At 40.7% G+C, this 12882-nt stretch overlaps 1 protein-coding gene across 9 annotated transcripts in view; it reads right to left on the reverse strand.

Annotated features, from left to right (window-relative positions):
- The window catches only part of znf532 (zinc finger protein 532), a 226786-nt gene that overhangs the window by 109346 nt on the left and 104558 nt on the right, over window positions 1-12882 (reverse strand). The gene's annotated exons all lie outside the window — the stretch shown is intronic.

Raw genomic sequence — 12882 nt, forward strand, 5'->3', positions numbered from 1 at the left:
GAGCAGGTTCATCTGCAACACCCTAATGAGCTCAGGATAGTCCAAAGCATTGTCGAGTCAATGGAGTAGGTCTTGGAGTGAAGTCAGTAGTACGATGTTGGGAAATGCAGCAACCAATGTGAACACAGGAAAGTGCTAATGAATAACCAGGTAATCTATTTCAGTGATGTTAGTTGAGAGATAAATCTTGATTAGAATACTGGCTCAAGCTTTGAATAGGACCATTAGACCTTTTAGTTCAACCTGACAAAGCAGAAAAGACCTGAGATGAATGTTTTTTTCTGAAAGGTAGCACCACTGAGAGACCAGCACAAACTAACTGAAATATTATTATGCATTATATGCTCAAAACTCAGGTGCAGAATAAAAGTATTTTCATTCTTTTTTTTAAAAAATCAAGCTACACTCAAAAGGACAAATTTCACTCATTCAGAAATTACAGCAGTGTGAATAGAATGAGACTTGTATGTCAGAGTACAGTGCTTTACAAAAAGAAATTATATGAAATTACTAACTGGCCTTTTGCACACACTTCTTTTCCTTTCCCAGTAGAAAAGAGACAGTAGGTCTATGGGCAAATATCCTCCACAACAGTCATTAAATCAACATTAAACTAGGGTCATGCTTCTTGTCATGAAGAGATATTTTTCTTTTATTGCCAAACAAATTATATGATGGACTGATGCTGCTGACACAAAGCATTGCCTATCCACATAAATACAGGGTCCTGCTCATCCACATTGGATTAAGCACAATACTTTATAGATAGAATTTCAATCACACAACAAATGCTTATTACCCTTTTGACTGAAAAACATAGTTGCACAAGTTGAGAAAATTCAATAGGATACCAGTATGTTATTATCTGACAGAGACAATATTAGCCACAATGCAGCAATATACTGCTAGAAATGTGAGGTGAATTCCATGTTAAGTGCTAAAAAGCAATTCCAATAGAGTAATTTTCATATACTTCTAGATTAACTGTAAATTATCATAATAAGGATCTCTGCTGTCCCTCAAAGCCAGCATGAAGATGTGCCATAGCTTCATTCAAAGTTCTATTCAAAACAAATATCCCCAATTGAAGTCACACTTAAAATCGTCCACATGGAAAAAAAAATTCAGCTTTTTTTTTAAATTTTCCTTTCTTTTAGTTAGGCACTCTGCAAGAATTTCAAGTGAGCATCCTGGTTAAGGGCACATATGGATTTTCTGTGCAGGAGCATGTAAGTGTGACCTGTCAGCCAGGAATGCCAGTTAACTCAATGAAATTGCAACAATTGTGTGACAACAAAGAAGCATGACTCTCTGTATGGCTGTGTCTCAGATAAATGAATACTAAACACACATCGACAGGTAGTAGTGCGTAGCACAGTGGCTCAGTAGTTAGCACTGCTGCATCACAGCACCAGGGACAACTGTCTGTGTGGAGTTTACACATTCTCCCTGTGTCTGTGTGGGTTTTCTCCAGGTGTTCTGGTTTCCTCCCGCAGTCCAAAGGCTAGGTGGGTTAGCCATGGGAAATGTGGGGTTAAAGGAACTGGGTGTGATGCTGTTCAGAAGATCAGTATGGGCCAAATGGCCTGCTTCCACACTCTAGGGATTCTGTGAGAGTGACAGTACTCAATGCAGATACTTTCCAAACAACCCATTCAAATATTACTACAGACCTCTGGAGCAGATGGGTCCAGAGGTAGGGACAGGAACAGTGTGCCACAACAACCTTCTCAGATGTGCAGAACTGAACGACTAAATGTTCAAATGCACATTAACTGCCACAGATGAGGAACGATTAACATGCAATTAATAGACCAGTATTGAAAAGTGTAGAGATCTCAGGGTCTCGAGGAGGTTACAGAGATATGGAGGGATGTGGCATTTGAGGCATTTCAAAACAAAAGTGAGAATTTTAACATCAAAATCTACCTGACCAAACAGAAGCTAATGTCAGTCAGAAAACAGTGGGACAATATAGGAAAAGGACCTGTTCACTGTTAAGACACAGAATACAGTTTTGGATCAATAGGTTGGTGGAACTAGACTAGTTGCGAATATGAAGAAAGCAATGCTGCATGCTTGTTGTATAAAATAGCCATTCCATCTCTGATGCCTTTACTTCATTCATTAAAAGAAGAGTCCAAACTGCACACAGTATTGAAGGTGTGGTCTCACCAATACACTGTACTATGGCATTCTTCAAAGGTACAGATCGTCAAAAAGTAAATACATTTTTTGCACATTCCGTAACACAGGTACGTACATTTGTTCCATTTCATGATTCCAGAAACAGGTAAACAGAATATATCAGAGCACAAGGTTAAACACACTCCATCTGCACATATATCCCATCTATAAAAATCAATGTTCCTATTGTCAGAGTTTTGTCAATTTTGCCAATCATAAATTTTCCATGTTAGTGGAAACTGTCCGTGCAACTTTGTTTTTCCTGTAATGATACCCTTCTGTCAGTAGTGGCACTATAGGATTGAGTTATTTTTCAATGTACAATAATGTGACTTGATTAAGCAAGTGAGGAATTACATTATATTTTGTTTGATTATATTTGGTTGTAAAACAGTTTCTGTAAGGAAGAAAACCCAAGGACCAGCTCAAATGTAAAGTCATTGGTTTATTGTTTATTGCTATTTTATGGCCCAAACTAATATAAGTTTAGGCGAACAAATGTGAGACTATTTTGAGATAAAATGTTTTTAATCTCAACAGCCATGTTTTAACATGGTTTGGCTTTGTAATTTAAGGTATGCAAGAGATCTGCGGGCATATGTATGCACGTGTATATACACGTGTTGAAATTATGATCTGTATTGAGTTGCACAATTTAGATTAGATTAAATTCCCTCCTCCACTGCTGTCCCCATATACATACTTGTATCATCATGTCAGGGTTCTCTTAATGACCTCATAACAATCTTTTAAGTGTTCAAGTATCTTCAATTTATCCAGCTCTAAGATGGAACAAATTTCTTACTGGAAATGCCACTTTTGCTATTGTTTTTCCCCAAACACACATATTCAGTGTAGCTCAAATCATTTTAAAAGACCCATACACTATCATTCAAATTTTTAATCAGTGATTTGACATTCTGCTCAACATACCATTAAAACACAATCTTGAGTCGCAAGCTTTAAAGCTAGTTATTTAATATTCAGGGATTTCAAGCCAATAATATTGCCATTTTGATCCAACACAATAAGTTATTAAACTGTAGTCTACTGCTATGCAACTGGCACAGGGACACCTTTCTACCAAAGTCATTAGCAATTGCTTTTAGGAGTCAATGTGAATCCTACTGATTGAAATTAAGATAATCATTCCAGCAATGACATTAGCAAGTAAACACCAAATAATATAGATGTGTACTGTATGTCTGCAAGCCGGTTGAAAAAACATGATTTTGAGTTTGTACACAGTAAGATCAAGTGCATGAAAACAGTTCACAAAGTGTTACATTTGATCCTTGTTCAAGGTGGAAGAACAGTCAACTACTCCAAGTTATCCAAATAAATGAAGGCCACCATTCTTGGTACAATTCTAGTAAAACGCCTCTGCGAACCTGAAGACCCTCCTTCCTTTCTAAAGTATTCTTTCTAAAGTATAGTGCTCAGGATTGAACACAGTATTCCAGGTGAGGACTAACCAGCAATTTCAAAATGTGTATCAGCAGTTCCTTGCGCTTTAAAAGATAGATCTTTCTTGATCAGGCCAAGAAAGGCACTGCATAGCTGGAAGCCCCAGCATATTTCCACCTCCTCTGATAGATAAATGTGAGAGAGAGTTCTTGAAACTGGCCCACAACTAAATACATTAAGAGCAGTGTTAAAACCCTGTCTCCCATATCTTTTTGAACCTCCCAGAAGAGTGCTCCAGTCTCGCAGGTATCTGCATCTGATGAGCTACATTAACTGAAGATAATTTCTGGTGTAGGCTGTAGAGGTGGGATGCATTGAAAAAGGTAAATAAGATGATTTTCAATTTGAAGATTTCTATCTAAAGTCTCATGACAGTTTCTTTCCCTAAAGATCACTAGTGAACCAGATGGGCTTTTCCTGGTAATCAACAATTGTTTCATGGTCATTATTTGAGTCTTAATCTCAAATTTATCTTTAATTGAGTTCAAACTCCTCAATCTGCTGTGACAGCTTTCAAATCATGGTCACCAGAACATTACCTGGGTCTCAGGATTAACAGCCCAGCGATAATATACTAGGCCATCACCTCCCTTCTTTCCAAGTTCCCAGGTGGGTATGGGGGTCCTTCTCCCAAATCCAGAGACCATGCATCAGGAAAGGTAGGTGAGTGCGCTTAGTGCGATACCCCCTGCCCTGTGGCTGACTCTTCCCAAGTAACACCTCCTCCTACCTCCCACAACACTCAAAATCCTTTTATCGCTATCATTCACCTGTATGTTTGGATCCAGCCCTGAACCTAGGCCTCGGTTAGGTATTGTGCCAGCAGCAGCCACCACCTGCAGGCAGAGCAGCTGTTGAATAGAGAGACCAGACTCCCACCATCAGGAAACTCTTGGCAGCCAGCTCTTCTGCCCAAGGCCTTTGGTCTGAGCGGAAGTTCTGCCATCCTCTATCAAGTACCTAAGCAACACAAGATACATCAGGCACGAGCAAGAAGGGACAAAGCCATGGTCCTTCGCACCCTCCTGCAAGCTGTTGAGACCTCTACTCACCCACAAAACTTCACCCCAGTTCTCTCTTGTTAACTTGAGACTGAACAGTTACAAACATTTTAAAATAGAATATTTGACAACTGTGCAACACACCAAGCATGCATTAAAACCTCCCCCTTATCAGTAACCTCTTTTCCACCAGAAAAAAGATAGAAACCTCAGTGAGAAAATTGATTTTAAAAAATTCCCATTTTATGTTGTAGGACATCTTTGACAAAGTAGATACAAATAGTGTACAATAGGAGTCCAGCTGATGAAGAAATAAAGCAATTTTTCTAAGATTTTTAAATACAAAAGTTGACACTTTGAAGGACATCTTCTACATACGCACTTGTGATGTCAGGATTAGGAATTGACACAGGTATTTGCTGTGATGCATCAGTTCCTGCTCACTGAATCATCACATCCAGTATAGGCATATCATGCTATGAATTTTCAGTCAATACTTTTAAAAACTAGACACTAATTTGTTAAAGTGGTTGTCGCAAATCTTGCCATCTTTGGCATTTGGACGACAGACAGTATCAAGTCTCTGGAAAATATTGCTACAGGTTAGTCTAGATATGACTAGCTAGCTATTGAATTCACATATCTCATTGTTGAGGATGAGCTAACATCTGAAAGACTACTGCATTTCCAGATTGCCTGTTGCTGTGTTTGTAATGCGAAAGAAGAGAATTGCTGCTATCAAATTCATGTCGTATCACAATGACCTCTTTCAGCCAAACCAGAATAGATGGGCCTCAAAGTGTTAATCAAAAACACAAGAAATGGAATAAAACTAAACACAACTTATTTGGGAAAGACCTGAAACTTGTGAAAAGCCAAATGGTGAGAAAGACCCATTTTATCTATTTAAAAGATCAGCTAACAGCTGATTTCAGGCACATCTATTAGAGTCATAAATCATCAACCAATGTAAGAATCAGACTGTGTAACTAGCTGCAAATCATCATGCAGCTAGAGTACTTAACCTCTTCCAGTTTCTGTGTTCACCTGTGAATGAACTCCTGAGATACTCAATGACAAGAAACTGCATAAACTGTTGTAATTTTTAAAACAAGATTCCTCTTCAACTTTCACCAAAAACTTCATTCAAGAAAACAAAGGTGAGAGACAGAAATCATCATCATTTAGAGACTGAATTAATTATAATGTGCGTCAGTGCACTAACTTTAACTGTATTCAATCACTGTATATGTGTGTGCGTACACGCATGTAGACTGAATGGGAGATGTACTAATTCTGTGCAAGGATATAAAAATAAATAACCATTTATTAAGCTCATGAAATCAAACTGCTGAATTATTTAATTGAAATATACACTTTAAGGGTAAAAGGACACACCTGCTTCTATACCAAACATATGAATTACAGGTAATAACAGAGCACAAATATTCTGTCTGTGACATAACTTACTCACTTCAAAGAATAGATCTTCCTCGAAATGAAACCAGTTCTTTACATTTATTATAAACTTAAACATGAAATCTTCTGCTAGTTATTGTCAAGTAATTGAGCTACAAACTGCATACCCAATCGGTGTGTTTGAGGGCCACAGAGTGCTAATTAAATCTAAACAGCAGTAAGCTTCTGCATTTGTTGCTTTATACTCTATGCCATTCATTAGCCTCAGATTCAGGGATGTTAGTGATCCAATCACAAAGTTAAGGGTGGTACAAAGCTCTTTCAGCATTCCAGCGATACAGCACATTTTCTACTTAAATCCAGGTTATTTGTCCAATCTCCCAAATCAAGACTGGCCCAGAGTTTCCATTAATATGCTTGATTTTGAAATTAATATGCTGTGGGATCCATTAGAACCACTTCCTACATTTTTTTAATGTGTTAAGAGGCGCTGGAGAGTGGCGATACTATACAACATTTTTAATTGTATTTTGTAGCAAAATACACATAACAATAAATAAATCCATCAAATCAAATCATTGTTACCAGAAAGCATTGCTTTAGCAGTGTATCTCAATATATCTGTACTTCTGTTTGTTACTTTAAAAGTAACAATTATTTTTTAAAAACTTATGCAGCACTATTCAGTACCAGATTTAAGTACACACTACAACTATACTCAAGATAGTTGCTGAGTTGATGTTTTATAATCTTTTTCCATTGAGTTAAACTCATGTTCCTTCTAATTTATTGTTTTGTTTGCAGATTCATTTTTCTAGTAACTGATAGTCTACACTAACACTCCAAGCAGAATATGTCGTGTCCAACCCAGCCATTCCAACACTCAATCTTGTTTCAAAGATTAAGGCAAAAGGACAGAAAGCCACTATTACAAAGCACTAAGAAAATCTGTTAATTAAAATGGTACTAGAAGTTTCCACTTACTTAAACATGCCGTGCAGTTAAAGAGCAGCATTCCTAGTGCCATAAAACTATTGGTGTCAGATAGGTGTCTTCTGTACAACTTGCCAAAATTGAATTCCAATCTCCTGCATTCCTGACAATGAATACAGACCTTACTCTAGATACGTAATCCAAGGTCAGTGGCATCTATAAAAATGGTGCTGGAGAGTGGGAAAGCAAAGAGACACCTGATAATATTTCTGTTGGGTGACCTTAGTTGAACGGAAGGGCAGATAATAGCCAGGACTAGTAGCACTCAATGCATAATTATTCAATTATTTTCTGGTAAATTGAAACCATTTTCAACAGAGAAAAGCCCTTCAAAGTAATTCACCTTTGTCTCCATTGTTTGGTGCACTTCTATTTAGAAGCCTACTTTAATTGACTCTTAGACTCCATGGAAACTCAAATCTCAACCAGTCAGTGATAAAATACTTATAACAGACCAATCAACTTTATGAAACAGATCACAATCTGTGGCAGAAGCGGCGCATCCACCACTGGAATCTTCCAGCGCACAAATCTGTTTTTATACGTCAAAGGAACATTTTTTTGGGAATCATGAATTACTTCTTAAAATGCTTGTCATCATATTTAAAGCATACTTTAGAACCTTGGTGAGGTAAGTGAGGGAGCGTGAGTGTTGGGAAGAAAAATTTATGATTAAAGTTATCCCTAGATTATAACTCAAATCCGGATGCAGTAGCATGCCTTGTGGGAAGGCGGTGGTATGCTGGTAATGCACAGACTAGTAATCCAGATCAGAGTGGTGCTGGAAAAGCACAGCATATGAGAAGCAGGAAAAACGACTTTTCAGGCAGGAGCCCTTCATCAGCACTGAGGCTTGAAGTCTCTGTTGGGGGGGGGAGAGAGATAATGGGAGGGGAGGTGTGGCTGGGAAGAAGGTAGCTAATAGTGCAATAGGTGGATGGAGGTGGGGACAAAGGTGATAGATCGGAGAGGAGGGTGGAACGGATAGGTGGGAAGGAAGATTGGCAGGTAGGACACGTCATGAGGATAGTGCTGAGCTGGAAGTTTGGAACTAGGGTGAGGTGGGGGAAGGGGAAATGAGGAAACTGGTGCCCTGGGGTTGAAGTGTTCCAAGGCGGAAGATGAGGCGTTCTTCCTCCAAGCATTGGGTGGTGAGGGAGTGGCGATGGAGGAGGCCCAGGACCTCCATGTCCTCGGCAGAGTGGGAGGGGGAGTTAAAATGTTCAGCCACAGGGTGGTGTGGTTGATTGGTGTGGGTGTCCCAGAGATGTTCCCTAAATCGCTCTGCAAAAAGGCATCCAGTCTCCCCAGTGTAAAGGAGGCTTCATCGGGAGCAACGGATACAATAAATGACATTACTGGAAGCGCAGGTGAAACTTTGATGGATGTGGAAGGCTCTTTTGGGGTCTTGGATGGAGGTGAGGGGGGAGCTGTGGGCGCAGGTTTTGCAATTCCTGCGGTCGCAGGGAAAGGTGCCAGGATGGGAGGGTGTTTGTTGGGGGACATGGACCTGACCAGGTAGTCACGGAGGGAACAGTTTGCAGAAAACAAAGGGGTGGGGAGGGAAATATATCCCTGGTAGTGGGGACCTCTCCATTTCCATCAATGACAACCAACTCAACACTGACATTTTTTACAAACCCAACGACTCCCACAGCCACCTGGACTTCACCTCTTCCCACCTTATCTCCTGCAAAAATGTTATCCCAATCCCTCCGCCTCTGCTGTATCTGCTCCCAGAAGGACCAGTTCCACCACAGAACACACCAGATGGCCTCCTTCTTTCAAGACCGTAATTTTCCATTCCCACATGGTTAAAGATGCCCTCCAATGCATCTCATCTATATCCCGCACCTCAGCCCTCAAACCCCACCCCTCCAACTGCAACAAGGACAGAACCACCCTGGTCCTCACCTTTCACCTTACCAACCTCCGGATAAACCGTATATCTGCCGACATTTTTGCCATCTACAAACGGACCCCAGCACAGGGATATATTTCCCTTACCACCTCTATCCACTTTCCACAAAGAACGCTTTAGGGAACATTTCCGGAAAACCTGCACCAAGCAACCACACGCCCCATGGTCCAACATTTCAACTCCCTCTTCCACTCTACCGAGGACATGCAGGTCCTGGGCCTCCTCAATCGCTACTCCCACACTACCCGATGCCTAGAGGAAGAATACCTCATCTTCCACCTCTGAACACTTCAACTCTAGGACATCAATGTGGACTTCACTGGTTTCCTCATTTCCCCTCCCCCACCTTAACGCAGTTCCAATTTTCCAGCTCAGTACCATCCTCATGACTTGTTCTACCTGCCAATCTTCCCAACTAATCGGTCCACCCTCCTCTCCGACCTATCACCTTTATCCCCATCTCCATCCACCTATTGCACTATTAGCTACCTTCTCCCCAGCCCCTCCCACCTCCCATTTATCTCTCCACTCCGGAGGCTCCCCGCCTCATTCCTGATGAAGGGCTACTGCCCAAAACATCTACTTTCCTGCTCCTTGATGCTGCCTGACCTGCTATGCTTTTCCAGCACCACTCTGAAGTGGTGATCTTAAGCATCTGCAGTACCCACTTTCACCTAGTAATCCAGATCCCCAGGCCAATATTCTGAGGACATGCATTTGAATCCCACCACAGCAGATTATAAAATTTAAATTCAATAAAAATTTGGCATAAAAAGCGAGTCTAATGGTGATCATCATAGAAATCCATCTGGTTCACTAATGTCTTTTAGCGAAGGAAGTTGGCATATAGCCTATATAACAGATTGTCAAAATGAAATAACTTGTTTCACCCTGCTCTTTGTTTTCTATCCATTGACTAAACTTTAATCCAGGCTAACTGATTATCTTCCAGCCTCATGAGTCTTAATTTTGTACAATAATTTATTCATTTAAATACTTGACAATCTCATTACACTATGCAAACTGACTCCCCCTTTTAGCTGCTGCCTCAAAAACTCTTAACAGTTCTATCAAAAATATTTCTCTTTCAGAAATTCATGTAAACTTTGCAGAATTATATCCTTCTTGCCCTTCAGCACCTTGTCACTCGATGCTTGATTAAGATTACTTCTTCCAGTAAACCATACTTCAAGCACTTCTTTCCCACTTTGAACCAAATTCCTAGATATACTTACTCAGCCTGACTCACTCTGTTGATGTCCTCCTCACACTGACTGTGTGCCCGTAATGCTCATGATGCAGCTTTGTGTAAACTGCAAAGATGAAATAGACTGGGTGACTGCTGTACAAAACATCTCCACTCAGTCCACAAGAATGACCCTGACCCTCCAGCTGCTTGCCTTTCCAATGCACCACTTGCTCTCTCACATTTCTATCATATGATTTGGAGATGCCGATGTTGGATTGGGGTGTACAAAGTTAAAAATCACACAACACCAGGTTATAGTCCAACAGGTTTATTGGAAGCACTAGCTTTCAGAGCGCTGCTCCTTCAGGTGGTTGTGGAGGACACAATTGTAAGACACAGAATTTATAGCAAAAGTTAACAGTGTGATGTAACTGAAATTATACATTGAAAAATACCATTGAGCGTATGTTGAGTCTCTCATCTATTGGAAGAAGACAGAGGGTGGTGGTGGAGGGTTGTTTTTCAGACTGGTGGCCTGTGACCAGTGGAGTGCCACAAGGATCGGTGCTAGGCCCTCTACTTTTTGTCATTTACATAAATGATTTGGATGCGAGCATAAGGAGGTACAGTTAGTAAGTTTGCAGATGACACCAAAATTGGAGGTGTAGTGGACAGCGAAGGGGGTTACCTCAGATTACAACAGGATCTGGACCAGATGGGCCAATGGGCTGAGAAGTGGCAGATGGAGTTTAATTCAGATGAATGCGAGGTACTGCATTTTGGGAAAGCAAATCTTAACTGGACTTATACACTTAATGGTAAGGTCCTAGGGAGTGTTGCTGAACAAAGAGACCTTGGACTGCAGGTTCATAGCACCTTGAAAGTAGAGTCGTAGGTAGATAGGATAGTGAAGAAGGTGTTTGATATGCTTTCCTTTATTGGTCAGAGTATTGAGTACAGGAGTTGGGAGGTCATGTTGCTGCTGTACAGGATATTGGTTAGGCCACTGTACAATTCTGGTCTCCTTCCTATCGGAAAGATGTTGTGAAACTTGAAAGGGTTCAGAAAAGATTTATGAGGATGTAGCCAGGGTTGGAGGACCTGAGCTACAGGGAGCGGCTGAACAGGCTGGGTCTGTTTTCCTGAAGTGTCGGAGGCTGAGGGGTGACCTTATAGAGGTTTACAAAATTATGAGGGGCATGGATAGGATAAATAGGCAAAGTCTTTTCCTTGGGGCCGGGCAGTCCAGAACTAGAGGGCATAGGTTTAGGGTGAGAGGGGAAAGATATAAAAGAGACCTAAGGGGCAACTTTTTCACACAGAGGGTGGTACGTGTATGGAATGAGCTGCCAGAGGATATGGTGGAGGCTGGTACAATTTCAACATTTAAGAGGCATTTGGATGTGTATATAATAGGAAGGGTTTGGAGGGATATGGGCCAGGTGCTGGCAGGTGGGACTAGATTGGGTTGGGCTATCTGGTCGGCATGGACGGGTTGGACTGAAGGGTCTATTTCCATGCTGTACATCTCTATGACTCTATGATAGTTTAACTTCTTTCATATGTAAATCACAAAAGTATTTTTTAAAAGTTACATTCTCAGGTTAACTGTAACTTGGTGTCAGTGCAGATAAGATGCTGGGATGCTGAAGGTGTTAGCCCATATGTTCCCTGTCTGTGCCATAATGTTTAGACTGATTCAAATCTAAAAAGTGAGTTAACAGAGTCTTACGTGGATTCATGCAGTTTTTGAGCAAAGTACAATGTAACTCTGCAAGTACAAATTCACCCCACAAATGTATATGTGTATGTGTGCATGTGGGTTTTTGTGTGTGTATAAGTGGGTGCGTGTCTGCGTGTCTGTCTGGTGTAGGGGATTTCTATCTTTGGCCAGTTCTTGTATCCTTGTAAAGCAAAGTGCAAGCTGGGAAAAGATCACCTGATTTTCCTATTGGACACTTTACAGTATCCGTGACTCAGCGTTAAGTACAACCACTTCAGACCACGAAACCCACTAACGAGCGCATCTTATTCGTGGTGTTGCTTACAGTCAGAACCAACCTATACTCTGCTATTAACACCTATTAAAGACCAAGCTGTTTCCTTCTCTATAACCATGGCCACATCTTTTGCCTTTTGCTCTCCAACAAAGTGATGAAGGCTCATACAATTACATTTAAAAGCCATCTGGATCAGGATAGGAATAGGAAGGGTTAAGAGGGATATGGGCCAAGTGCTGGCAAATGGGACTAGATTAATTTAGGATATCTGGTCGGCATGGACGAATTTGACCTAAGGGTCTGTTTCCGTGCTGTACATCTCTACAGCTATGACTCTGATCTCAAATCATCGTCACCCTCTAATGTTTCCTGCCATTCCCTTTATTCCACTTGCTATTGTCCCCGCAATCCCCCAAGCCCTTTTCAAAAGCATAAAACCCATCACATTTCCACCTTTCTTCAATTCCAAAGAACAGTAGCATTGGACTTGAAATGTTAGATTTGTGTCTCTGGCCCCAGCTACTGCCAGACCTGCTGGGTTTCACAAGCACTTTCAATTTTTAAATTTATAATGCGACCATCTAGCACTTGAATCTGGAATAAGGGCTATCTTTAACTTTTTTTTTCACAACACTTAAGCCAATTTTCACTTTTTTTTTGGAAATCGTGAATTACTTCTTAAAATGTTTGTCATTGCTTTCTACT

This window comes from Chiloscyllium punctatum, chromosome 1, assembly GCF_047496795.1.
Source record: "Chiloscyllium punctatum isolate Juve2018m chromosome 1, sChiPun1.3, whole genome shotgun sequence".
NCBI classification, from domain to species: domain Eukaryota; kingdom Metazoa; phylum Chordata; class Chondrichthyes; order Orectolobiformes; family Hemiscylliidae; genus Chiloscyllium; species Chiloscyllium punctatum.